The following is a 24014-nucleotide window of genomic DNA, read 5'->3' on the forward strand; positions in this document are numbered from 1 at the left end:
CAGTTCAGTTGAGAGTGGAAACAGATAACTTTATGTCATCAGGCCAGTTTCTGTGTTTCAGTGGCAGCTGGTGGAATTTAAATTCAATTAATAAAACCTGGAATATAAAGCTAGTCTCAGTAATGCTGACCATAAAACTATCATTGATTGTAAAAACCCACAAGATTCATTAATGTCCTTTAGGGAAGGAAATCTGCCATCCTTACCTGATCTGGTCTACTTGTGACTCCAGACCCACAACAAGGTGGTTGACTCTTAACTGTCCTTTGAAATGGCCCAGCAAGGCACTCAGTTTAAGAGCAATTAGGGGAGGGTAAGAAATGCTGGGTTTGACAGCAATACCCACATCTCATGAAAGAATAAATTAAGTGTTGCACAGGCAAACAATATTTAAACGTTCTTAAATTGATACTTTATGTTCTAACTTGCTTTACTTCCCTAGATTAGAAATATCTAAAGTTACCAGCAGAAAGGGAATGAACAAGCAAGCAAGTAACAAAAGTAGGCAGATTTGGGGATAGATCGGCAGTAACTTGTAATGAACCATGTTATGATCATTGCTGCATGCTTCCAATTTTGCCCTTTGGGAGAAAGTTACTGAAAGCCACATTATGCTGATAATTAGACAAATGATTAGATAATTGATTAGATAATTGATCCCTGTGTCGATCTGCGCTTTCCTCTCTCATGATCTGTTTTCTTGTCACCTCTATGCCTTTTTATTTATCCTCCACTTTCACACATGCTGTATAGCCATTACACATGCTCTTGATTCTGTATATTTGTTTCTCCCATTCTTTTTCTATCACTTCTTCCTACAACCCACCTTTACACTTCTGTGTATTTTTCACCATGCCTTTCCACATTTAAATATGTTCTTTTACTGGTTCATTGCATTTGGATGTTTTATCTTTTGAAGGTGAGAACATGTAGAAAAAAATAAGAGCCAAAACAAACTAGGTAGAAATTGGGATTGAGGCCAGGCAAGGAAAGGCTGCCAGGAGAAACCACAACAGACATAGATGTGAAGAAAACTGGGCGTGGTTGGGTGGGGAGGAAGTTTCTGATACTCGCCTGTTTCCAGTTGACAGTTAGGCAAGTGCTACCAGCAGCTCAATCAGATGCACAGTAGGGAGTTCCTGTGAATTATCAGTGACAATTTTAATAGTGGGATGAGTATATTAGCTAACTTTCCTAGGGTCTGCCTCTTATGTGCTTTACCTTTTAGTCACAGTAAGCAGCATTTGGGGGCCGGTTAGCTCAGTTGGCTAGAGTATGGTGCTTAATAACACCGACAATGCAGGTTCAGTCCTGAGTGTCTGTAGATGTCCATCGAGATTGAACTACATACTATTCAAATATGCCAAATGCGTTTCTGGAGGAGTCACAGAGGTATTAAGGCATAGAAGGAGGCCATTTGCCTCATCAACTGTCAATTGGAACAGCTTTTTGTCTATGTTATCTAAACTGTCATAATCTTGTGCATCTTGATCAAATCACTCCACAATATCCTTTGGTCCAATGAGAACCATCCCAGGTTTTCCAGCCTAACCATACAGTTAAAATTCCCCATTCCTCAAACCATTCTGTTAAATCTCCTCTGCAGAACCCTCATACTCTACCAGAAGCATGGTGACCAGTAGTGGATGCAATACTGTAGTTGTTGCCTAATGAGACATGGGGCCAAAAGTTCATTGGTAGTACAAGGGGAACAGACAGGTGTGGCTAGGACAGGGGTGTTAGATGGGCATGGATAGGACAGTGGTTGGAGAAGGAGAGACAGGAGGGCACGGGCAGGACAAGGCACGAGGCAGGCAGGACAAGGTGGGGGTCAGGCAGGACGATGTGGGGGGCAAGCTGGAAGAGGTGGGGGGGCAGGACGAGGTGGGGACAGGCGGGCACAGAAAGGACGAGGTGGGGAGCAGGCAGGACGAGGTGGGGGGCAAGCAGGACAAGGTGGGGGGCAAGCAGGACAAGGTGGGGGGCAAGCAGGACAAGGTGGGGGGCAGGACGAGGTGGGGACAGGCGGGCACAGAAAGGACGAGGTGGGGGCAGGCAGGCACGGGCAGGACGAGGCGGGGAGTAGGCGTGTGCAGAAAGGACGAGACAGGGGACAAGCAAGCGCGGGCTGGATGAGATGGGGACTGACGGGCACGGGCAGGACGGCACGAGGGACAGGCGGGCGTGGGCAAGACGAGACGGGGGACAGGTGGGCACGGACAGGACGAGGCGGGGGACAGGCAGGCATGGGCAGAGCGAGATGGGGGACAGGTGGGCATGGACAGGACGAGGCGGAGGACAGGCGGGCGTGGGCAAGACGAGACGGGGAGACAGGTGGGCATGGGCAGGACGGCACGAGGGACAGGCAGGCGTGGGCAGAGCAAGATGGGGGACAGGTGGGCACGGGCAGGACGAGGCGGGGGACAGGCAGGCGTGGGCAGAGCGAGATGGGGGACAGGTGGGCACGGGCAGGACGAGGTGCGGGACAGGTGGGCACAGGCAGGACGAGACAGGCGCGGGCAGGATGAGGCGGGGACAGGCGGGCGCGGGCAGGACGAGGCGGGCGCGGGCAGGACGAGGCGGGGACAGGCAGGCGCGGGCAGGACAAGGCGGGGGACAGGCAGGCGTGGGCAGAGCGAGATGGGGGACAGGCGGGCACGGGCAGGACGAGGCAGGCACGGGCAGGACGAGGCGGGGGACAGGCGGGCGGGGCAGGATGAGGCGGGGGGGACAGGTAGGCGCGGGCAGGACGAGGCAGGGACAGGCAGGCGCGGGCAGGATGAGACAGACAGACGTGTGCGGACAGGATGAGGCGGGGGGACAGGCGGGCCCAGGCAAGACGAGACGGGAGACAGGTGGGCGAGGGCAGGACGAGTCAGACAGACGGGTGTGGGCAGGATGAGGCAGGGGGACAGGCAGGCGTGGGCAGGACGAGGCGGGGGACAGGTAGGCGCGGGCAGGACGAGATGGGGGACAGGCGGGCATGGGCAAGACAAGGCAAGCAGAATGGGCGTGGGCAGGAAAAAGGGGTTAGTCAGCTATTGGTAGGATGGGGGACAGGCAAATGTCAATAGAATAGGGACTGGGTTGCCAAACAGGCATTATTAGGATGTTGGGACATGGAGGATTATGGGGTTCCAGATATGTATCGGGAGGGGTTGCAGACATGGTGGCCACACATAAATGTCTGTGAGTTTGGGTCTTATTTATTTCCCATGTTTCTTGTACTGACTGAGATGGTTCTTGGGGTCTACCTCTTCACCTTGCCTCATTGTGATACCATGGCATAGCAATGCGTGGACAGCCATGATTAGCAACTGTCAGACAACGAGAGTGCTATATGAAGAAAGATGCGTGGGACTAGGTGATTCACCTCAGCTGATAGTTTTGAAATTAGCATTTATACATCTGGCAGGCAGCAGATCCTAGGATAACTTGGAAAAGGGACTTTGAGCCAGGGAGAATCCAATTAGCAAGTGCAGGAGTGCAGCAGGGTTGCAGCACTGTGGATAGGTCTGGAGATACCAAAACAGAACTGAAATGTTTGGGCAGGTATAGAGGCATACAGCAGTTGTGAGACAAAGTGAGTACAATGTTCACAGTGGAGGATTAAAACAATGGGGAAGACTGGTTCCATTTTTCCCCCAATGGTCCATAGTTTCATATAGTTAAAATATATCATTGCTGGATTTGATTGGTCATTAATGCCATTGACCAATCAGTAGCAACACCAGCTCACTGCAGTGTTAGACATAGAATATTATAGCTCAACATTTCTAATTCACCACGATGCATCTATTTTCATCAATAGTGATATAAAAAACTCCATAATTTCCATACCAGATGTGTGGTGTAAATATAGAATGACTGCTCAGAGAAGGCAGTAATGTACCCTACTATAATTGTTTTGCACAGTCTTTCCACACTGGTATAAACACCAAAATACATTCAAATACACTGAACTTACATCAGAGTAAGATGCCTTAGGAAAAGCTGCAATGCTCATTTACAGGCAATGACAATATATAATGATTTTTCTGAAAATTTTCTTGAGGTCTAAATCCTTAACCTTACTGTGTAGTGACCTGGGGAGTAACTTGTAGTTTGAAGTTTTTATATACACCATCCAATCTACTGACTCCACGCTTTGGCCTAGCATATCTAGGATTCGAACATACACACCGCCCTTGCACAGAACACAGTATTATGCATCTTCCCATTCATCGGGTCAGCATAAAGAAAATAACAACCATCACGCTGAATTCCTCACCGCTACTATTAAGACCAAACTATACATTTGTAGGTATTTGTATACATTGTGCATATAAGTCTTGTTACGCCCATGAGAGTCAGCTCCCTCATATGTGGATTCATGCAACTTGCTTATTCTAGTCTAATCATAAAAGATTGTATTGTCAGCTAACCCTTAAGGAGACCATAAAAAAGGATTAACTAAGCTGATTCTGGAACAAGAGGATAATCCTATGAAGAGATCGAGTAAACTGGATCTCTCCCCAGAATTTACAAGAATGAGAGGTGATCTCACTGAAACATATAACATTCTTAAGGGGTTTACCAGTGCAGATGCTGGGAGCATGACTTCTCTGGCTGGGGATTCTGAAACTAGGGATCAGAGTCTCAGAATAAGGGATTGGTCATTTAAGACTTAAGTTTGTTCACTCAAAGGGTTGTGAATCTTTGAAGGTTCTCTTTCCCAAAGAGCTTTGGGTGCTCAGTCATTTAGTATGTTCAAAACAGAGAGCATCAAGGGATATGGGAAACAGCCGGGAGGTGGAGTGGAGCTAGGGCGTGACATTCTTACGTGGTGCCCAAAATTGGACGCAGCACTCGAAGTCTTCTAATTAGTGATTTGTTATTGGGGGTAGATGAGAATGTGGAATCTGAAACACAAACAGGTCAGCCATGATCTTATTGAATGGTGAAACAGACTTGGGGGGGGGGGGGGGCAACTAGCCTACTTCTGATCCTATTTTCTATGTTTATATGTGTGTATAACTTCCTTTCTATGGCAAATTGGAAATGTGACGTTTTTGAAAAACCCCTCTTCTGCACCTTAATCACCCTGATCAGTCTCTCCAACAGTTGTCTCACCAGTCACCTGAGCTCTGGCTCATATATAGTGCACTTTAATGAAAACTCAGCTGATTCACACTAAAGCACACTTGCCCAAAACCTGTGAACCCATCACTGACTTCATTGTGTGCTTTCAAGATCCTCAGATACAGATTCCTACTTGGTGTCACTGGGGGGAGGGCTCAGTTTGGGGTAACGTGTTGGGTTGCGGTGATGGGAGAGTTTGTGGTTGGAAGATCAGCCATGATCTTTATTGAATGGCGGTGAAGGCTGGAGGGGCTGAATAACCTACTTCTGTTCCTATTAAGTATAGCTGATCATAATGGTGCACCAGTTATTAAACTAAAAGAAAGACCTGCATCTATATAGTGCTTTTCATGACCATCAGACACCTTAAAGAGCTTTACAGGCAACTAAGTACTTTTTGATGTGTAAACACTGTTATAAAGTAGGAAACACAGCAGCCAATATGTACACAGCAAGTTCCCACAAACTGCAATGTGATAATGAACAGATAACATGGAACCTGGCACCTTGTGACTCAGAGGTGAGAGCAGTACCAACTGAGCCATGGGTGACAGGGAGATTTAGGGATAGGTGGTCAGCCATGATCTCATTTTTTAATTTATTCTTTCACGGTACGTGGGTGGTACTGGCATTTGTTGCCTATTCCTAACTGACCTTGAACTGAGTGGCTTGCTTGAGCCATTTCAGAGGGCAGTTAAGAGTCAACCAAATTGCTATGGGTCTGGAGTCACATGTAGGCCAGACCAGGAGAGGGCAGCAGCTTTCCTTGCCTCAAGGGCATTCGTGAACCAGATGGGTTATTATGACAATCAATGATAGTTTGATGGTCACCATTACCGAGTCTAGACTTATACTCCAGATTTATTTTAATTGCCATGGTGGGAATTGAACCCATGTTCCCCGGGCATTATTATTGAAGGGTAGGGGAGGCCGGAGGGGCTGAATGGCCTACTTTTGCTCCTTATGTGAAGCTGACCATAATGTTGCACCAGCCAGAAGGCAAACCCCAAACCAGGAAGTGGTAGCGATGATGTCACGGCATTTGAAGACCTGCCTCGTGCCCAACCGCTTCCCGCGCAGACAAACCTGCCAGCGAGCCACGCCCACCTCCCGCCCGCCCATTGGCTCATCCAAAGCACCTGCACGCGGTGGGCCGCCTCCCTATTGGCCAAGACCTCCGTCAATCAATTACAGTCCCCACCGCTCCTCCTCCTCCCCTTCCCCCCCCCCCCCCCCCCCACCCCCACCCCCACCCCCCCCATCCAGTTAGGCTTGCTCCGCAAAAAAAAGCGGACCTCGCCTCCTTTTCTCGCTCACTCCATCCAACTGTAGTCGTTTAACAATAACGAGCAGATTATTTTTTAACCCCCGCCCCCCCCCTCCCGCCCTTAACACAAATGAAATGCAGACAAATTCATAATTTTTAAGTTAACATCCTATCAATTACAGGGTTGTTTCTGACACGGCCTACGCTACTTCTGACAATAATCAATCACCACAAAAATGATCACAATTTTTATAAAAAGTTCAATTTACTTCACAACTATTACAAAGAGAGAATAAAGCCTCGATAGTTTCCCGTAACTGAATAGTTAGAGTGATCTTTGGACTCTAACAACCGCCATTTTGTGCCTGAAAAATCTTTTTGGCATCGTCATATTAATTTTTTTTATCTTTTTAATCTCTTTGGCTGAGAATTTTGGCCCGCATTTTATAATCCCCTGTCAGGAAAAAGTGTTTTTGTTTATCGTACGAAGTTTTTTGATGAGCAGAGAAGAGAGAAAAAAAGAATCACCTTTGTGGCGTAAGTTGTTGTTTGACGGGGTAACAGTCGCCAGGACTACGGTGGCTATGGCGCTCGTCCTCAAGGCAACAGTTGCTAGCCTCCGGAATCAACCCAGGCAACGCAACACCGGAAATCCTGCCCACCTCCACGATGCTGACTGGCTCGCTACCGACAGTCCTGCCCATCATCTCTTCGTTGATTGGTCAGTTGCCTGTCACTCGTCCGCTCCTCCATTTCGATTGGTTTTACGCCACGTCAATAAGCGGGGTCCCCTTCCGCGCGATGGTGACGATTACACTGGGTCATGGAGACGGGCAGCGCACGTACTAGGCATGCGCCCAAAAGTAACGTCGAGGAAAGCACTGTGGGAGATGTAGTTCATTGAATGGACCACTGTGCCCTACAATAAACTTAACAATAGAGCATCTTGTGAATCATTGCCTGCTCAGGACTGGAATAGCTTCTATTCACCATGTTATCAGAGGTTAATGTTGTTTTTCTACCAAAGAAAGACAAAAGAAGAATAGTGACAGTGTTACAATTGTTGTTATTAAGTTGAACATACAGATGTTTCTGCTTCTGCTTCTGCTTTAGTTCTGCCAGCACCGCGGACTAATATTCCACCAACATTTATGCGGGTTGTGTGAGCTAAACCAGGCATGACCTGTTGAGATAATTGTCCTTCTAATGAAAACTTTTAAATGGAAATAATCTAAAGATGGGTCTTGGAGATTTCAAGTGATGGGGCTATGACTATTTCCTTTGGCAGCTTGTTCCATTTTGGGATTGACCTTGGGAAGAAAGATTGTTGATACAATGTCTTGGAAACAAATGGTCTTTGTAGTTTGTGTGGATGGTGACCTTGTATTTGGTCATTGCTGGAGGGCACCAGGTACTTGTTTCTGTCAATTCCCATCAGCCTATTCCATATTTTATAGAACATGGTCAGTGTATTTTTCCCTCATTTACTGTAGTGATTCCCATTCCAAATCTTTGATCAAGAATGTGACATTGGTATGTTACCCATACTGATTCATACAGAATTGTGCAGCACAGTTTTGGATTGCTTCAATCTTATTTATACCTCTCACCATATTAGGATCCAACACACAGCTTGCATACTCCAGGATTGGATAAACAAATGTTTGATATCCCAGGTTTTCCAGAGAAAGTAGGCAATGGTAGACAAAGGTGTAATTTATCTGGATTTCCAAAAGGCATTTGAAAAGATGTCCAATAATATACTAATGAATAAATCACAAAACATGGAATCAGGGGACAAATGGCAGAATGTAGAATGTATTTCTAGCTGGCCTTAAGGCAGAAGACAGAGTTGGAGTAAAGGGCAGTTATTCAGTGGGAGAATGTGGGAAGTGGTGTTTCACAAAGACCATTGCTGTTACAATTTACATCAATGCCTTGGACTTTGGAATGAAAATCACAATTTTTAAACATGTGGAAGACACCAATTTTTTTTATTCTTTCATGGGATGTGAGCATCACTGGCAAAGCCAGTATTTGTTTCCCATCACTAACTGCCCCTGAACTTAGTGGCTTGCTAGGCCATTTAAAAGCCAACCACATTGCTGTGGGTCTGGAGTCACAAGTAGGCCAGACCCAGGTAAGGATGGCAGATTTCCTTCCCTAAAGAGAATTAGTGAACCAGATGGCTTTTTACAACAATCAATGATAGTTTCATGGTCACCATTACTGATTTTCAGGTCCAGGTTTATTAATTAATTGAATCAGCTGCTGTGGTAAGATTTGAACCCATGACCCCAGATCATTAGCCTCAGCCTTTGGATTTCTAGTCCAATGACATTGCCACTACAGCATCATCTCCCCAGTATTCGATACTCAGGAGTACTAATTACAGGAGGGCATTAATAAACTTGTAGACTGGGAAAATAATTTGCAAATTAAGTTCAACACAGAAAAATGTGAGGTAGTACATGTTGGTAGGAAGAATAAGGAAGCCACTTATTATTTTGGAAGGTGCAAGTCTAGGTGGGGTAGTGGAACAAGGGGGTTTGGGAATACAAATATATCAGTTACTAAAAGTTGTGTCAGAGGTCACTAAGGCAAAAAAAAAGGAAATAGAGAAATTGGCTTTATTTCTAGAGGGATAGAATTGAAAAGTAGGCAAGTTATGCTAAACCTGTATCAAACATTAATTAGACCACACTTCATGTACTTCATGTAGTCCTGGTCGTCATATTATAAAAAGGATACAGAAGCACTGGAGAGGGTGCAGAGAAAATTTCCAAGGGTGGTACCAGAAATGCGTGGGTATACATATAAAGGATTGGCAGGATGGCTCTCTTTCATCTTGAAAAAAGAAGGCTGAGGAATGACATAAATGTCTTTAAAATTATGAAAGGTTTTGATAGAGTGGATACAGAGAGAACATTCCCTCTTGTGGAGAAGAGCATAACTAGAGGCCATCAATATAAGATAGTCATCAAGAAATCCAATCAGGAATTCAGAAGAAACGTCTTTACCCAGAGAGTGGTGAGAATGTGGAACTTGCTACCACAGGAAGTGATTGAAGTGAATAGTATAGATGCATTTAAGGGGAAGCTGGGTAAGCGGATGATGGTGAAGGGAATGGCAGGCTATGATGGTAGATTTAGATGAGGAAAGACAGGAGGAGTCTCAACTGGAGCATAAAAACCAACATGAACTGTTTGGGCTAAATAGCCTGTTTCTGTGCCATATGTAATTCTAAGCACCTTCAAAGAATCACAGGCAGGTTGCAGCACAAAATGAAGTCCTTTGACCCAAAATATCCACGCAATTCTGCAAGAATTCAGCTAGCCCTACTAACCTGCCCTTTCCCCATATTCCTGAAGCTTTTTAATTTTCCGGCACATACGCAATTCCCCTTTGAAAGCCACGAATAAATCTACCTCCACCACATTCCCAGACAGCGCATTCCAAATCCTATCCACTTGCTGCATAAAAAAGGTTTCCACATATCGTCATTGGTTCTTTTGTCAATCAACTTAAATCGGTGTTCCCTGGTCCTCTTCTGCCAATGGAAGCAGTTTCTTTCTATCTACTTTGTCCAGATCCTTCATGATTTTTAAGCACGTCTATCAATTCTCCTCTCAATCTTCCCTAAGGAGAAAGTCCCAGTTTCTCCAAACTATATATGCAACTCAAGGCCCTCACCCCTGGAAACCTTCTCTAGAATCTTTTCTGCACCATCTCTAAAATCTTCACATCCTTTCTAAAGTGTGATGCTCAGAATTGGACACAATAATTCAATTAAGCTGGAACCAGAGTTTTATAAATGTTCACCATAGCTTCCTTGCTTTTATACTCAATGCCTCTATTTATAAAGCTAGGATGCTGTAAGCCCTTTTAACCACTCTCTCAAACTGCCCTGACTTATTCAACGATTTGTGCATACATACCCCCAGACTCTCTGTTCTTTCTCTGTACCACTTCATACTTCTAAGCATCTTTCTGACTATTTAAGGTTTTCTAGTGTGTGCAATTACTGAAAGCTAATGTAACAGGGGCTTGCCATACAGTGCAGGTATACATGACATTGCAACAATTATATAGGGAGAAGATTGCAGCAGGAAGTTGAAGGGATCTTCCCTTCCTTCTCGCTATAGAATTGCAGGCTACTGTGGATACAGGTTGGTACCTTGTTGCTACATCTGATTTGCACAGGGATTTGGAGACTCTGTTTTCCTTCTAAGGTGGAGGCACTTTTCATCCTTCCCCCTTCCACTGAGCAGCTCTGTGATGCAGGACTCAGTGCTCTACGAGCTGTTACCAGGGATATATACTGAGATAACATCAACTGCTACTGGAGTACAATCAATTCAGTGAAAGGTGCTCTTTGGACTTCCCAAAACTTGCTGGTATTCCACTGCAAGAAGCTATAAATGAATAAGTGTTGCTGAGTGGCACATTCCAAGGTCCGGGACTCAGGGGTGCACTAAAGCTTGGGGCAGCCACCACAAAGGCTCACTGGGGAAAGGCCACTGTCTTAAGATCCTCCGGCCATAGTACACCAAGGTAAACCAGGTAAAACCCCTCGTGTTGTATGCACTGACGAATGTTTGTAATTGTACCTTGTAAATATAACCTGTACTGGCAAGTGCAGTGAGGCATGTCCTGTACTGAAATAAACTGATTTGTATTGCAATTTATGTATTGTCAAATTTGAACTGTTATGCGATGCACTGTTACAAATTTTGTGATTAAGATATATTTTTGGGGAAAAAAATCCCTGTTCAGTGGAACTGAAAGCTTTTTTAACTCATTGTGTGCTGATCCCACAAACAGCAAGGTACGTGGAAATATATGGGGAGCATGAACTCACATTCCCACAGCAGGCTCTAAGTCCAAATCTTTGCCTGTATAATGCGTGAACAGTTAACATGCACTAGCATTATTACCTCAGACCTGCACCTTTTGGCGATATAGTTCAGCAATGTAATTGAATTTTTGATTGCTCTTCCATTGTGAATGGAATAATATATGAAATAAGCACCTGGATTCTATAATGGACATGATGTTTTATAGTCCAGCCAGTGACAAGCACCTTAAATTCCAAACCTAAAGTGCATCATTTATTTAACAAAAAAAACCTTAATTCAAGTATTTAAGTGACTGATGTAACCATAAGTACAATAAATTCAGCAAAACTTTGAAGACAACTTTTCTCTTGTAACTTATTCCAGGGGACTTCATCACTTAGCCTCTGAGATAACACCTATCCATGATTTTCAGATAGTTCCTTCTATCTTTTTATGGATTTAATAGAACACTGAACATTGAAATCATCCATCTGCATGGAATAGAGAATCAGCTGTAAACAAATGTTGCCTTAGCAATAACATTTTCATCCACAGGACACTTCCACTAACCAATTAATGCAGCCATTGCAAGCATGGAGTTATTGATTTATTTCTGAGCTGATGTCAGGTCTTTATGACATCTCTATGTGGTACACTGCTTTAACTCTTCTCCCATTTATTCCTATCGATCTACACTTGCTAAATCACAGTGTTTATTATTTCTGCAAGTCACAAACAGATACTAACTGAGTTTCTGGACCAGAGATCATGACTCGTTTGCTCGTGCAGTCTTCAGTGACTTTACTTGCTGAATAATATTGTATTCTGTGGGTCTCCAAAAGCTTTTCTTATAGTAAGGCACATTGGCATACTGCTACAGAACTGGAAATGGGCCCAAATACTCACCTGATTGCATGGATGTATCTGTTCAATATCTTTAACTTCAACCCTGGAGCAATTGATTAGATTACTAATTGTTCTTGTGTTTATATTCTAACTGGTGTAAATTGGCCATTTTCTCTAGAATGCTCGTGCATCTCTACAGAAGAAGTACTGTAGCTATTAATGGTAAACTCAATTAGTTTTAAGAAAAGAGGGAAAAGCAACTTGCATTCTAATAGCTTTTAATCTGATTCTCAGGATATTCCAAAGCATTGCCCGGCTAATGAATTTACTATTGAATTTAACATATTTGGCCATGTAGAGAAACATAAAGGCCAATGTGCACATTGCAAGGTACCACAACTTTAATTATTCTGTTTTTTGTAATGTTTGTTGAGGAAAGAACATTGGCTAGAACATTGGGAGACCTCTCTGTTTTTCTTCTAAAAGGACCATGACACCTTTACACACTGGGCCTTAGTTTAGCACCTCAGGTAGCATCTCCAACATTGCAGAAATCCCTCACTACTACACTGAAGTGTTAGCCTTAAGTATGTGGTCAAGTCTATGGTGGATCTTGAACCCAAAACCTGTTAATTCACTCATAGAACTGCTGCCAGCTGAGCCAAATTGACATTTTGATAGTGTAAGCACATCAGTTAGAAGGCCTTGGAGCCACACATGTGTAATTTCTCAAATTGTCCAGATCTTAAGACGCTCTTACACTGTAGCTACCATTTACAAACTAATGGCTGCCAGATTGCTTCCAGTCAGATACCTAGACACCGTGTATCCAGTGACTGGCTCCCAATCAGGTTCAATATAAAAGCAAGAACTCTGTAAATTGCAACATTTGTACAATTGTGTAGAGCTCCGCTCCTGGACCTAACTGTATATGTTTTAAGAACATAGATAGGAGTGCCTAGCTTCTCAAAGCAATGTAGGAAACATGAAGCCAGTTAATGCAGAACAAGGTCCCACAAACAAAAATGAGACAATTGTCAGATAATCTGTTTCAGCAATGTCAGTTGTCCAGCACACCAGGAAGAAGAGCCATGCTTGTTCAGAGTAGTGTCCTGGATTCTTTTACATCCGCTTGAAAGGGCAGACAGGGCATCAGTTTACCTTAACTGGAAGGTAGCACCTCTGACAGTGTAGTACTTTCTCAGTACTGCAGTGGAGTGTTTGCTTAGGATTTGCACTCAAGTCTCTGGAGTGAGACTTGAACCCAAACCTTCTGACTCAGAGGCAAGTGAGCTACTAACTGAGCCATGGCTGACACCACTAAGCCTAGCTCAACATTGCATTGTAGCTCTGCTCCAGATAGTGTCAAACCCAATTGACGAGAGACTCCTCCAGGAATTTACCATTGGACTCTGGAATTATAAAGCTACTTCATAGCCATGCTTAAGTAGCCAATATAGCTACACCCTCACTGTCAACATTTCACTGCATTAACACTTTGTTTGGGTGTTTGTAAACAGTGTAATGAGAGATCTAGATTAAAGCCACCAATAATGGTCACCCTATTTGTGAATGATGATGAGGCACTACTTGACCTCAGTTACAGTTACAAACATAACTAGGGAGTTACACATTCTGATTATATGCTAAAATTAAGACTAAAAGGGTCAATTCCAACAGTACAGAGCTGCTAACAGGGTTCTACTAAAGATGTTTTTTTGGGAATGCTAATGCATTCCTGACATGCTTGGTGAGTAGGAGTAAATTTTTACCCATCTAAATATTTATTCCCTTCGTTTTAAAAAAACACCAAAATTGTAACTAGAGAGAAATCAGTTTACAAAATAAAACTTTGAACAAATATTTTAAAAGAGGGTGATTTGAAGGGAACTTAGATCCAAACACTTTTGCAAAATAAGTTGACTGTCAAACTTAAATTGTTTGATGTATTGACTTCACCAGAGGTATTTTACAGTGCAACATTGCATGACTTTCAATTTGCAGATTGAACTGAGATTCTGCAGAGATATTTTCCTGACAATTGTGCAGAGCAGTTTATGGGAATCGTTGAGTTGTGTTCTGTTTTACAGTAAGTTCCACTGTGGTGAAATTCAGTTACAGGTAACTTTTGCTGTGCATCTAGACATAGTGTCATGGTACAATAAAGCATTAAATAGCTGCCAAGCACAATAATTCCTGATATGTGCCACTTAGATCCCTCTGATAGACCAGATGGAAACTAAGGAAGTCTGGGTTCAATGCAAAGTTCAATGCTGAATTTGAGGATTTCAGCCAGTGTAGCGGTGCTAGTGCTAGGATTGACTTTGGCATCTCAGAATAAGGAAAGGGGAAATCAGCCAGATTTTTGCTTATGTTTGCTGTTCATTGCTCACATACTGTAATATCTCCGTGTGTGGCCATCTAGGGGTTGGGTGGAGGTGATAATGTTGGTAAGGCCCTAGGGGTCAGCTCGTGGCTGTGAAAAAGATCAGCCGGCCTACAGAAAGTGAAGGGAAAGAGTTTAGAAGAAAAAATTGTAACAGATTTTATAACTGCACAATTTATTCTTTGGCTCACAGCATATTAGCATATCAATTCTTGTTCTTATAGCCTTTTAAGTGAAAAATACAGCACATATGTTTCAGTAATTCTTCACTGAAGTTTCAGCAAAAACACACCAAAGCCTATCTCTACAGTAATGGACTTTACTGGCAAGTAAACTACAGTTGCAAACAGTTAAGGACTCACTCTCTGGCTTTTTGTTTTGCATTTTTACATTAAACCCGTTGCATACCACAAATTGTAAATAATGTAATCCCAACATGTAGCTCCTGATGAGGCATACTGTATAATTTCTCAGATTATTGAAACCTCAGCTCTGAGTCAGTATTTAATAGCTGGGAATGCATTTAACTCTGCACTTCCATTTCCCACTGAATTAAGGCTTGGGTAAAAGCTAAGTAAGATCCATTTCTCTACAGGGAGAAGTCTCACAAGAGGGAGCTAGTAGTCTAAACTATTTACTTGTGACAGTAGCAAACAGCGCCTCATTGTGGTGGAATTAAATCACTGTGTAATGCATATAAATTCATGCTTTCAGACATTGCATTATCCAATTCTTCAAACAACTGAGGTGAAATAAAACAGCACTGGAGGAATTTATATTTAGCTCAATTCAAATTTGAGTTATCCAGTAATTTGAACAAAGTGATTTTGAATCAGTAATAGGCTGTAACACATTGTGGACAATCATTTATTGTACAGGAAGAAATACATTAAATGGTTTCAGCATATCTCAGTGTTAATAGTACATATAAATGTATGTAATCTTAGGATAAAGATGGCAAGTTGAATACCCAGTTCAGCACTTCTGATGTTTCATTACAGGACAGTATGGGCGGAACTGTCCCAGATTTACATCAAGTGCAGTAGTGGGTGGATTAAACGATGGCCATGGTGGTGGGTTTTCACGCCATATGGTCCCAAACCTGCCACATTATTTACGCGTTCCCGGGAAACACACTGTTTCCATTGCGGGCAGGCTCTCATTCACCCACCCGCCGTCACGCTGGGCGCCATATTTAAAATCCAGCCGCACGCACACATCTCAGTGCTTCCAGCCCACGACTACTGCATGGAAGCCAACCAGGCTTGGGAGGCAGTGGCAGCGGTGGTCAGTGCCCACGCCCTTAAAAAGAGGACAGCCACCCATTGCTGCAAGAGGATGAATGATCCCCTCCCTTCTGACAGGGTAAGTCACTCTTCTCATCACTCTCAACTCACACACTCACAAACCCATTGCGCATCCACAGGGCCCTCCCTCACTGCCAGTTCAAAGGGCATCACTCTTTCACATTCACGTCTTTGTCCTCATCCCATCCATGGGATCACTCACTACGCACTCGTGCCAGACATACTTATCATCTGGCCCAGCAGGCATCCTGTTTACACTCTCTCCATCTCTATCCATGCAGGACAAGCTGGCACACAACAACACGGAGAGGTCACAGACTGGTGGAGGAATGCCTGACATCAATGTCCTCATAGACTTTGAAAACAGAGCCATCCAGCTGGCCGGCGGGAACCTGGACCAGTCCTGTGCTGACGGTGAGATCAGCAATGCTCTACCAAGTGAGGGTCCAGTAGTGCACATCAGACAACCATGCTGTGAGTGATGTGCCCTGTTTCACAGGCCACTGCCAAGCGCTAATTATCTGCCCTTGCTTCCACAGGCACATCTGGAAACAATCAACAGAGTCCTTGACCCAGGGCCTTTAATCAAGCCCTGAGGAAACCTCTGAAGAGCAATCTGGAGGCACCCTCCTTGAAGTCCCTTCACCAGTGCAGAGACACACACCTTGGTGGGACCTAGCTTTAGAGTAGCCTTGGGATCACAATCTGGTGAGCACATCGCACTGTCTGATCCACAGCAGGGACTTGCCAGGTCCCCGGCACTTGGAGGTCTGCTGGAGGCCAGAAATTTGCTGAGTCCGAGTCAGGTGACAAGCATCTGGCCTCAGTCACATCACAGTTGCTGGAGCTGCAAAGACAAGCTCAGGAACATCAGGAAGGGATGTCCACTGAACTCCTCAGATTGCAAAGCATAATGGAGAAGTCCTTCTGCGTTTCACTCTGAGGTGATACGCCGGCAACGCACTGAGGTCAATGCTGGTAGGATGGCAGCAGCCACGGAGACCTTGGTTCAGGACGTCACTCCTGCACTGCTGCGCGGGGTCAACTCCATTGCTGGCCTCCAACAGTGTGTGCATGAGATGGGTGCTGGGCAGCTCGATCTCACTCCAGGTACCCCGTCGGCTCAAGGAGTCAGCTTGGGGCCCTTGAGCACCCACAGGGAGGAGGATCAGTAGGTGCACACCCCAGGGCCATCCATCCAGGTGACTCCGGGAGTGTCGAGCCCATTTGAATGCCCCTATTCCTGCGATATCAGTAGCTTCAGCTCCACAGGCCGAGGAGGGTGCCACTGCCACACAGCAGGACTCAGAAAGCAGGCCAGAGACTGCCGTCTCAGCCCTCCAGAGGACGCCTGCCAAGGTCATCACAGCTGTGGATGTCCTGGGAGCACCAAGACGTAGCAGTAGGGTTAGGAGAGTTAAGAAGAATTAGTTGCACAGCCTGGGCCCGGGTGTTAATCACTTGTACATAATGTTTACTATTGTCAATAAATTCCCAAGGACCCTATGACTCCTTGTTCTGATGAGCAGTGCTCTTGTCAATCAGGTGTGAAACCTTCCTGCACAAGATAAGGGCAGGTGTCTCAGTCCAGGGCCTCTTCCCTGTGCTTTGTGCAGCCTTCAGACCAAAGTGATGGTCCGGCCTCACACTCCCTGGACACATTACTGATGCCTGCACCTTTGCGGTGCTGGTCATTGCTGCCAGAGTGTTGTGGGCAGGTGCCACCGAGTTCCCTCATTCTCTCTGTGTGCTCCCAGTACCTCTAAGCTGGGACTGGCCCTACTTTCATCAGCATATGTGACCGGTGATGCTGTGCTCCTGAAGGGGTCAGGTGCTGAAGGCGAACAAAGGATCAGATGCTTCTAAAGTTTCATGGCTGTGTCTCTATGATATGACCATGATCACAGAGTACAAGCGAGCTGCCCTCGGCCAGACAGGTGTCAGATATTCTCAGAAGCTATGTGAAGATCTATGAAGTGTCCTCACTGCATGTTGTCATCATCCTCCTCCAATTGAGCGACTATTAGGGCTTCCACTGTGTCTCCATGACAGGAGCATTCTCACTGAGGCTATTTACGCTGCCATAAGCCAGACTGGAGTCAAAAGTTCACAGGTGCAATGTAAGGATCTATGGGGACACCTCACTGCATCTCATCATCATCCTCCACAAATCAAGCAGCTACGAGGGCCTCCCGAGTGCACCTGCCTCGTCCGGCCAGTGCGAGGGCCTCATCCATGTCATCATTGTCTTTGAGGACCTCCTCACCCTCATCCCTGCCTGTGTCCTCCTCATCGGAGGAGACCCGCAGCTCCCCCATCTCCTCCTCAGCCAGCTCCTCTCCCTATTGCAGCACCAGGTTGTAAAAGGTGCAGCAGGCGATGACGATGCGTGACACCCTCCCTGGACTGCATTGCTGGGCTACGCTGGACCAGTCCAGGCACCGGAACCTCATCTAAAACATCCTGATGGTCTGCTCCACCGAGTTGCGAGTTGCAGCATGAGGATCATTACTGCGTCTCTGCAGTAGTCTGAGGTTGCTGCATGAGTCTCATCAGCCATGATCTCTGCAGGTAGCCATCGTACCCGAGCAGCCAGCCCTGCATCTTCAGTTGACCCTGGAAGACTTTAGGGATCTGTGACCGGCCGAGGATGTAGGATTCATGCACATTCCCTGGAAACCGTGCATACGCCTGCAGGATGCGTTTCTGATGGTTGCACACCAGCTGCATGTTCAGTGAGTGGAGCCCCTTGTGGTTGACATAGTTGGCCTCGTCTGTTGCGACAGAGATCTGAGCACCACAGGAGTACAGTCAATCGTGCCCAGCACCTGTGGGAAACCCGAGGTCTGGGCAAATCCAATCGCTCTTGCATCCTGGCTGTCCCGGTCCCAGGCAAAATGCACAACATTGGGTGCTCACGTGAAGATGACACCTGTGACCCCATGGATGCATTTGTAGGTGAGACATGTGATATCCCAGAGGTCACTTGTGGTGCTCTGAAAGGAGCCACTGGAGTAGAAATTGAGCGTCGCTGTCACTTTCACGGCCACTGGCAGTGGATGCCCTCCATGTCCTCATGGCACCAAATCCTGCAGTAGCTGGCAGATGTGACCGACCAGTTCCCTAGACAAGCGTGTGTGAAAAGCTCTGGAGCACTTGGTGGCACTTTGATGCCTCTGCGTTGCTTGAGTGGGCAGAGAAGCTAGAGGCCCAACTCCTATCATATTAATGTGGCTGCGCCTGAACTGCCTCAGCTGCAGAGGTATTAGGTTTCCCTAATGTGAGGTCACTTCCCTCGCCCCACCCTATCCTGCACCCTGAATGCTTGTGCACTATATTCAACAGCAGAGCTGCCCTTGACCTCCCCCACCAATGCTCCTCATGCTTGAAGACAAACAGACGACCCCAGCGAGTGCTGCACAACGTTACTGTGCACTCACTCCGAGTTCCCCTCAAAGTGCAGCCCACCTAGTGCATGCCTTTTACCTGCTGTTGTGAAACACATCGGCGTGCTTTCCCACCGACGTGGATGGACGATCCATCGGGAGAGTGGAAGTGACTGGATTGCTCTACAGAGAGCCAGCATTTTCTCAACGGGCCGAATGGACTCCTCCTGTGTTGTTATGTCTGTATGTCTCTATTTGAGAATGAGACGCAGTGTGTTGTTGATAGAGAAGGTGATTGAGGATAAGGCTGGACTGTTGGTGGAAGATGGTATTTTAGTGTTGATGTGCTGGTGGCTGCACCTGTGGGTTTTACTATATTACTTGTCAATCCAAACTGGATCTTCACTGGAGAGAAGCTTAGACAATGTCTTACAGGCTTTGTTTTTCTTCAGCAAACTAAAGAAATCGATCAGACACACACGCCTGATACACCTTTATTTTTACTCGTGTTGTGTAGCCAAAGATACCCTGCCTTGCTATCAAAGCTCACATCACAAAGTATAAAAAGCTGTCTGTTGTGATTTATTCTTTAGGTGTCTGATAGACTCTGCTATTAAAGCAGTGCTGACCTTGAGTGCTCGTATAGCCCAGTGTAGATAATGACATGTCCCTACTGGTCCCAATGGACCAAATGGCTTATCATTTACGAACCTTTACAAAAAAACACTCTTCTTGATTTCTGCTGTTAAGTTTCCAAATTTGTTTGGGTGGTGTATCCAGTAGAACAAATTCTCCCAAATTTGAGGGAAAACTTGTCAGCTTTCCCACCCGGCGCCTTTTAGCTGCCTTTCGGCTGTGAAGGATGATGAAAGCTTCGCCCAACCCCCACCCCCAACCCTGCTCCCACCCCCAAACGCCCCCACCCCACCCCCTGCCCCCAACCCCGCCCCATCCCCAACCCCGCCCCCACTGCCCAACCCCGCCCCCACTGCCCAACCCCACACCCACTGCCCAACCCCACCTCACCCTCAAACATGCTCCCTCCCCCGCCCTCGCCCCCATCCCCAAACACACTGCCCCACCCTCCAACTCCACCCCCAACCCTGCCCCCACCCCAAACCCGCCCCCACCCCCCAAACCCACTCCCACCCCCAACCTCGCCCCACTCCCAACCCCGCCCCACTCCCAATCCCCGCAACCTCCCCCAACCCCGCCCCCCCCCACACCACCCCACTCCCAAACCCACCCTCCCCAACCCTGCCCCACCCCCCAACACCACCCCAGCCCCCAACCGCACCCCACCCTGCCTCATCCCCCCCAACACCACCCCACCCCCAAACCCCGCCCCACCCCCCCACCCCACCTCTTTCACTTGCACAAAACCTATTACATTTCCAACTTTCCTCACTTCTGATAAAGGGTCATCATTAACATGAAATGTTGACTCTACTTCTCTCCACAGAGAGAGTGACCAGCTGAGTATTTCCAGCATTTTCTGTTTTTATTTCAGATTTCCAGCACCTGCAGTGTTTTACTTTTGTACAGTTGAATCACCATTGAGTCCAGAAGGCTATAAAGTGCTTGAAGAGTGATGGGTTTGGGTTCTCTTTAATGTTCTGCCCTTCCTAGTGAACATAGTGCACTGTCAGTCTGCATTGTGCTCAAATCCTGGAGTAGACCTCAATGCTTTCTTCTGACCCAAAGGCAAAAGTGCCACCAATTTAACCATATAAATGCTAAGCTCTGTTATTACTTCTATTAAAGAATATTAATTCCAAATACTGTTATTGTAAACACAAAGTTAAACGCTACCAACTTACCCCCTTTCTGCTAGGAAATCTCAATGAAATAAATGATGAGAGGCAGGAATTCTTGGGATAGAAACGTCCCAGATTTGCACAAAGTGTGGTAGCGGGCAGGGAACAGATGTTTCATCTGCTCCACACAATGGTGGGTTTTCACGCTGTGTCGTGCCATTCCCAGCTCCTCCCACCTCATTAATAATGCATTCCCAGGAAACGCACCGGATTGCTGGTGGGGCAGCCTCTGATTCATCCTCCCCGCCATCACCTTAGGCCTTCAGTAATCCGGTGGCCACATTTAAAGGCCGCCCCTGCACAGAGCTGGTCTCCCTGAGGCATCGGAAGCTGCTGCAAAGTCATGGCTGCCAAAGGCAGGAACCATGCTGTCCCCAAATTTAGCGATGCCTCCCTTGGGTGTCTATTGGATGCAGTGGAGGCCCGGCGTGAAGTCCTCTACCCGTCCCCGCTCTGGGTGAAGACCAGCAAGCAAGGTCACCAATCCAGCATGGGAGGCAGTGGCCAGCGGTGGTCAGCGCCAACGCTCTGCAAAAGAGGACGGCCACCCAGTGCCGAAAGAGGATGAATGATCTCTTCCATTCTGCCAGGGTAAGTCATTCTTCTCATCACGCTCAACTCACACTCTCACAAAGCCATCACACATCCACAGGGATCTCACTCACTGCCAGTTCAAGGGATATCACCATTCACTCTCTCACACACACCTTCATCTGCCCTGCGGGTCGCATCCTCATCCTGTCCATGTTACCATTCAACACCCACACATGCCCGTCATCCTTATCAGCTGGCCTGGCAGGCATCCTGCTTACACTGTCTCTATCTGTATTCATGAGGGACAAGCTGGAACACTACACAAGGGAGAGGTTGCAGGCTGGTGGAGGAATGCCTGAAATCAAGGTTCTCATAGACTTTGAAAATAGACTCATCCAGCCGGCTGGCGATGATCGGGGCCAGTCCTGTGCTGATGATGAGGTTGGAGTGTTCAACCCAGTGAGGATCCAGCAGTGCAACATCCATCAGATGACCAGGCTATGAGTGAGCTCCCCTGTTCCACAGGCCCCTGCCAGGCACTAATTATCCTTCTTTCCTTTCACAGGCACATCTGGGAAACAGCCGAGGGGGTCCACAGTCAGGTCCTCGACTCCAGCCCCGAAGATACCTTGGAAGAAGAAGCTGATGACCTCCCATTGAAGACCTGTCACAGCGTCACCCACACCCTCCACCAGCGCAGAGACACATGCCTCGGTGGGACCTAGCTCTAGAATAGCCCCGGGATCACAATCTGGTGGGCACATAGCATTGCCTGATCCACAGCAGGCGGCGGCAGGGACTGACTACCCAGGTCCCCGGCACTCGGAGGACTGCTGGAGGCCTGAGTCCGAGTCAGATGAGGAGCCTCTGGACTCGGTCATTTCACAGTTGCTGGAGCTGCAAAGGCAAGCTCGGGAACATCAGGAAAGGATGTCTGCTGAATTCCTCAGATCGCAAAGCACGATGGAGGAGACTGTCCGTCTTCAATAATAGTGCTGGAATGCCAAAGCACCGAGGTCAACACTGGCAGGATGGCAGCCTCCTTGGAGACCTTGGACCAGGACACTGGTCCTGTACTGCTGCGTGGCTGAACTCCATCGCTGATGCCACAGTTGGCCTCCAACAATATCAATGCGAGGGAGGTGCAGGGCAGATCAATCTCACTCCAGCTTCCCCTTCTCCTCAAGAAGTGAGCCAGGGGCCCTTGGGCACCCCAAGGGAGGAGCATCATTAGGTGCACATGCCGGGGCTATCCACCCAGGTGACTCTGGGAGTGTCCGGCCCATCCAAACCCCCTCTTCTTGTGACCCCAGCAGCTCCAGCTCCAGAGGCCGAGGAAGGTGCTACTGCCTCACAGCAGGACTCAGAAAGCAGGCTGGGGCCCTCCAGGTCTCAACCCTCCAGAGGACACCTGTCAAGGTTATCTCAGACAGAGCATAGCTGTCAGCAGGCTACCCCTACCTCCATTGTGGATATTGGGAGAGCATCACGATGTAGTGATAGGGTTAGGAAGATTAAGAAGATGTAATTGCACAGCCTGGGCATGGGTGTAATCACTTGTACTTAATGTTGGCTATTGTAAATAAACTCCCAAGAATGTCTCGTTGCCCATGGCCTCTTGTTCTGATGAGCAGTGTTTGTGTCACTCAGATGTGAAACCTTGGTTCCTGCACAAGATAAAGGCAGGTGTCTCAGTCCAGGGCCTCTTCTCTGTGCAGTGAGTAACCTCCAGATCAAAGTGATGGTCCGGACTCTCACTCCCTGGACACATTAGTGATGCCTGCACCTCAGTGGTACTGGTCATTGCTGCCAGAATGTCGTGGGCAGGTGTGGCCTCCTGGATACACTCGTTCGTGGAGACTTGTGAGATCCCAGACAGGTCACCTGCAGAGCCCTGGAAGGAGCCACTGGTGTTAAAATTGAGCACCGCGGTCACTTTCACGGACAGTGGCAGTGGATGCCCTCCATGTCCCCATGGTGCCAAATCCTGCAGCAGGTGGGGCAGATGTGGCCGACCAGTTCCCTGGACATGCGCAGCCTTCGATGACCCCTGTTCTTGGCCATCTGCAGGAATGACAGGCACCGGCCATAGACCCTGTGTCTGCTAAGGAGCGTACAAGAGACGCCTCTCTGTGGATCTTCAGCAGCGTGTGCAGCAGACACTGTCGCCCCTTCATCTTGAGGCGGTGCTTCTCCCTTTGCCGAGCAAGATGCCTCCATCACACTCTTCCCATTTCTTTCTGCTCTCTGTAAGCCATGAGGGATAACACTAAACCACCAGGCTCCATGATCCTGATGTTCTCCTCCTGCAGAATCAACGAGAGAGACGCATGAGTTAGCATGGGTGCACTAAGAACCTCTCTTGGTTAAGTCTGATGGCCCCTTTATGCATGCAGGAGAATGCTGGCCACCACTTGGATGGCCAGAGTGTAGTGCGCTCATTCACTGTCCAAAACCCTACCCATCTCCACCCCTCTCCACTTGACCAATTGACGGTAGCTTCAGCCGTTGG

The 24014-nt window shown here is 47.0% G+C and overlaps 1 protein-coding gene across 5 annotated transcripts in view; it reads right to left on the reverse strand.

Moving 5' to 3' along the window:
- The window catches only part of rfx1a (regulatory factor X, 1a (influences HLA class II expression)), a 126372-nt gene extending 119363 nt beyond the window's left edge, over window positions 1-7009 (reverse strand). For all 5 annotated transcript variants that reach the window (XM_041177197.1, XM_041177194.1, XM_041177195.1 and 2 more), the window contains exon 1: window positions 6917-7009. The gene's annotated coding sequence lies outside the window, so the exon portion shown is untranslated. The remainder of the gene's footprint in view (window positions 1-6916) is intronic.
- Window positions 7010-24014: the final 17005 nt, after the last annotated feature.

The sequence above is a fragment of the Carcharodon carcharias genome, chromosome 30, assembly GCF_017639515.1.
Source record: "Carcharodon carcharias isolate sCarCar2 chromosome 30, sCarCar2.pri, whole genome shotgun sequence".
Classification (NCBI taxonomy): Eukaryota; Metazoa; Chordata; class Chondrichthyes; order Lamniformes; family Lamnidae; genus Carcharodon; species Carcharodon carcharias.